General features: G+C 41.4%; 1 pseudogene; it reads right to left on the minus strand.

Moving 5' to 3' along the window:
* Positions 1-1,288: 1,288 nt before the first annotated feature.
* LOC111743113 lies at positions 1,289-1,407 on the minus strand (annotated as a pseudogene).
* Between the last annotated feature and the right edge of the window lie 3,205 nt (positions 1,408-4,612).

Consider the following 4,612-nt stretch of genomic DNA (forward strand, 5'->3'; position numbering starts at 1 on the left):
ATAAGTTAGAACCAGGCAATGGGCCACAAGTTCTGGTAGCAGAAGACAGAAAATCAGGAACTGAAAAGAGGAAATTTTAGAAAAAGGAAAAGGCTATTAGCCCAGCACTTCTAGAAAGCAGAGCCTGGGCAAAGATTAAAGTGCTGACACTTTACAGAAGAAATGCAAATTCAAGGCAAAAAAAAGAGGTGAAGCAGTGAATCAGAATCTGCATTTTAACAAGATCCTTGGATGATTATGTGTACACTGAAGTTTGAGAGGCACTGTTCTAGCTACCATATGCTTTAAAAAAGAGTTGATTTATTTTATTTTTAGTTTCAACTATACATTGGTTAGACATTTATATAGTTTATGAAATGATCCCCCTAATTACTCTATCTTCCTTTTGACTCTACACCTCACCATTACACTGCTGTTGACTGCATTCCCTATGCCGTGCTCCCCATCCCTGTGACCATTTAGAAACTACTGAATCGTACTTCTTTAATACTTCACCTCATTCTCCCAGCCCCCTAATCCTCTCCCCTCTGGCTGTCACCAGATTGTCCTCTACATTTGTGAGTCTGCTTTTGATTCATTTGTTCTTTTTGTTTCTTAGATTCCACATATAAGTAAAATCGTATGGTATTTATCTTTCTTTATCTGACTTATTTCGCTCAGCATAACCTCTAGGTCCATCCATGTTGATGCAAATGGCAAGATTTCTTTTTTATGGCTAATATTCCATTATATATATGGATCATAACTTCTTTATTCAATCATCTGTTGATGGGCATTTAGGTTGCTTCCATATCTTGGCTATTGTAAATAGAGCTGCCATGAACATAGGGATGTATAGATCTTTACAAATTATTATTTTGGTTCTCTTTGGATAAATACCCAGAAGTGCAGTTGCTTGGTCAAAAGGTATATCCATTTTTAATTTTTTTGAGGAACTCCAGGCTGTTTTCACAGTGACAGTACCAATTTGCAATCTCACTAATAGTGTATGAGAGTTCCCTTTTCTCCACATCCTCATCAACACTTGTCGTTCTTTGATTTATTGATAGCCATTCTGACAGGTATAAGGTGATATCTCATTGTGGTTTTAATTTGCATTTCTCTGATGATTAGTGACCTCGAGCATCTTTTCATATGTCTATTGGCTGTCTGTATATACTCTTTGGAGAAATGCCTTTTCAGGTCTTTGCCCATTTTTTAAAAAAAATTTTTTAGGCGAGGCAACCGTTGGTTGACCTCACAGATTGCAAGGACCTTGTCAGCTTACAATCCCTTGTTTTTATTTTTACGCCTACAGCTCCTGGTCTTCCTAGGTGGTCTCCCATCCAAGTACTAACCAGGCCCAACCCTGCTTAGCTTCCGAGATCAGATGAGACTGGGCTTGTTCAGGGTGGCATGGCCATAGACGGTCTTTGCCCATTTTATAATAGGAATTTTGGGTTTTTTTGGTGTTGAATTGTATGAGTTCTTTATATATTTCAGATATTAACTCCTTATCATATATATCATCAGTGAATATCTTCTCCATTTGGTAAGTTATCTTTTCATTTTGTTAATGGTTTCCTCTGCTGTGCAAAAACTTTGTAGTTTGATGTAGTTCCATTTGTTTATTTTTTTCTTTTGTTTCCCTTGCCCAAGAAGATATATCTGAAAAGAAATTACTAGTAGCAATATAAGAGAGATTACTGCCTATATTTTTTCTAGAGTTTTATGGTTTCGGGTCTTACATTTAAGTCTTTAATCCATTTTGAGTCTATTCTTGTATATGGTGTAAGAAGATGGTCCAGTTTTATTGTTTTGCATGTATGTGTTCAATTTTCTCAACACTATTTACTGAAGAGACTGTCTTTACCCCATTGTATATTCTTGCCTCCTTTGTCATAGATTAAATGAGTGTATAGACGTAGATTTAATTTCTGGGCTCTCTATTCTGTTCCATTGATCAATATATCTGTTTTTATGCCAGTATCATGCTGTTTTGATTACTGTAGGCTTATAGTATAGTTTGATATCAAATAATGTAATAACTCTAACTTTGTTCTTCTTTCTCAAGATTGCTGTGTCTATTGGGGATCTTTAATGGTTCCATATGAATTTCAGGGTTATTTGTTTCAGCAAAAAAAGAGTTGTTTTTGAGCTCCAGTCAAGATGGTGGGGTGGGTAAATACTGTGCATGCTTCTTCCCATGACCACATTAAAACTGCAACTAAATTGTGAAACAGTAACCTGGAAAATGATCTGAAGACTAGCTGAACAAAACTCCTATAATTGAGACTATAAGGAGGAGACCACATTGAGACTGTTAAGACGGGCAGAGTTTCGAAACAGGCTGGTCCCAAACCCATTGTGGTGGTTGAGCATTATCAGGAGGGATATCTTGGCTGTGGAGATCCCCCCAAAGAAATGAGGGGCCTAAGCCCCACACTGGGCTCCCCAGCCCAGGGTCTGAGTGCCGGGAAGAGGGTTCCCCACAAAATCCAGCTGTGAAAACCAGTGGAGATTCTAGCTGTCCAGGTGAAACAGAAGGCACCTGGTAATCCAGAAGTTCCCTTAAAGGGCCTGCACACAGAATCACTCACTCACGGGCACTCACCCTGGGCTCTGGCAGAGAGGAACAACAGCTCGGTAGGTGCCAGGAACATACAGGGAAAGACTGAGTTGTGTGGCTTCAGGGAGAGAGCTGGAGGGGCAGCCACCATTATCCTTGTGTTGAGCCTTCCTTCTGTGCAGCCTAGAGGTGGGCGCCATCTTGCCTGTGTTGAGCCAGGTGAGATCTGCTCACTTCACCCCAGTAACTCCCTGTGAACCCACCCCACTCGACTCTCAAATTGCATATGGCAATTTTGTTACTAGACAACCAGCTCCAATCTGTGCTCTCAGCAGGAGGTTTATTCCATAGTAATCAACAGGCCTCAGCTCCAGCACTTAGGAGACACTTTTGGTGGCAGGCAACAAGCCCCAGCCATAGCTGCAGTATTTCTTGAACAAATTTCAGGGGTTTATGAGCCTGAGGTGAGCAGTGTCTGGCCTCGGCATAAGTTGAGATTTTTGCAAGTGGCCACAGGCTCAGAACTGGCAGCAAATCTGAATCTGCACCAACCTGGGAAACACCTCTTGCCTTACCTTAGTGACTCCCGGAGACCCCATTCCATCCGATGTCGGTACTCCCAAGGCTCATTCAGCAGCTGAGCATTACAGGCACTTGGTAGGCAGCCTTAGGCCTAAGGGTATCCTGGGCCTTTTGCTGAGCTGCCCCAAGCCCAGTACTTATGGCAGTTGGATTCAGTTTGCCGCATGGCCTCTCCCACATGCCGCCAGGTCCAATCCATTGAGCAACCAAACGGATAGCTTTGTAGCTTTTATCAGGTAGCCTTCGTTCAGTCACAGGCAGTGGCTGACCTTGGCCTGCATGGGAGCTTCTCCCCACAGGTTCTATAACCAACACCCCCAGATGTTGGCATTAGACCTCAACAGAACATCATCTGATTAGCTCCACAAGCAGCACAACCAAAGGTTGGTCACTATAGGCACACAAGCCTGCTAGGGAAAACCCCATTCCATGGGGTCAGCCCCTATATAGCAGCTGATACGCTGTGAGCATGGCCAGTCTTCACAATCAGGCAGCCTGAGAATCAATCCTACTTGCTGACATGCCAACAACAATCAAAGCTCAACTACAACAGGAGGACACATATGACCACACAAGGGTCACTCCTGAACTACTTGACACTGTGCCACTAATCCACACAGTGTACCTACTACATCAGGCTACCTGGATAAGACTGGGAGACTAATACATAGAAATGAACATAGAGAAGCAGCCAAAACATGAAAACAAAGAAACATGTCCCAAATGAAAGAAGAGAGGAAAACTCTAGGGAAAAGAAAATGAGCTAAACAAAATGGAGGCAAGCAACCTACCAGATGCAGAATTCAAAACAATGGGTTTAAGGACACTCGATAAACTTAAGGGAAGTATATATGAGCTCAGTGAGAACTTCAACAAAGACATAGTAAGCATATAAAAGGACATAGAAACCATAAAAGAATCAGTCAGAAATGAAGAATACAATAACTTAAATAAAGAATACTTTTGGAGGAATTAATGAAGATTAGATGAAGAAAAGGATTGAAGCAGCAATTTAGAAGATAAGGCGGAAGAAAACACCCAATCAGAACAGTAACAAGAAAAAAAAAATCCAAAAAATAAGGACAGTTTAAGGGGCTCTTGGGACAACATCAAGCATACCAACATTTGCATCGTAAGGGTACCAGAAGGAGAAACAAGAGAGATATGAACTGAAAACCCATTTCAAGAAATAATGACTGAAAACTTCCAAATCTGATGAAGGAAACAGATATGTGACCCCAGGAAGCACAGAGAGTCCCAAATAAGATAAACCCAAAGAAGCCTACACCAAGACACAACATAATTAAAATGCCAAAGGTTAAAGACAAAGAGAAATTCTTAAAAGGAGCAAGAGCAAACAAAGAGACTCATGGACATGGACAATAGACTAGTGGTTACCAGATGGGAAGGGGGAGGAGGGGGAGGTAGATGGGGTAAAAGGGGTCAAATATGTGGTGACAGAAAGAAATCTAACAACTATGG

The sequence above is a fragment of the Pteropus vampyrus genome, unplaced genomic scaffold (assembly GCF_000151845.1).
Source record: "Pteropus vampyrus isolate Shadow unplaced genomic scaffold, Pvam_2.0 Scaffold107, whole genome shotgun sequence".
Taxonomy (NCBI): domain Eukaryota; kingdom Metazoa; phylum Chordata; class Mammalia; order Chiroptera; family Pteropodidae; genus Pteropus; species Pteropus vampyrus.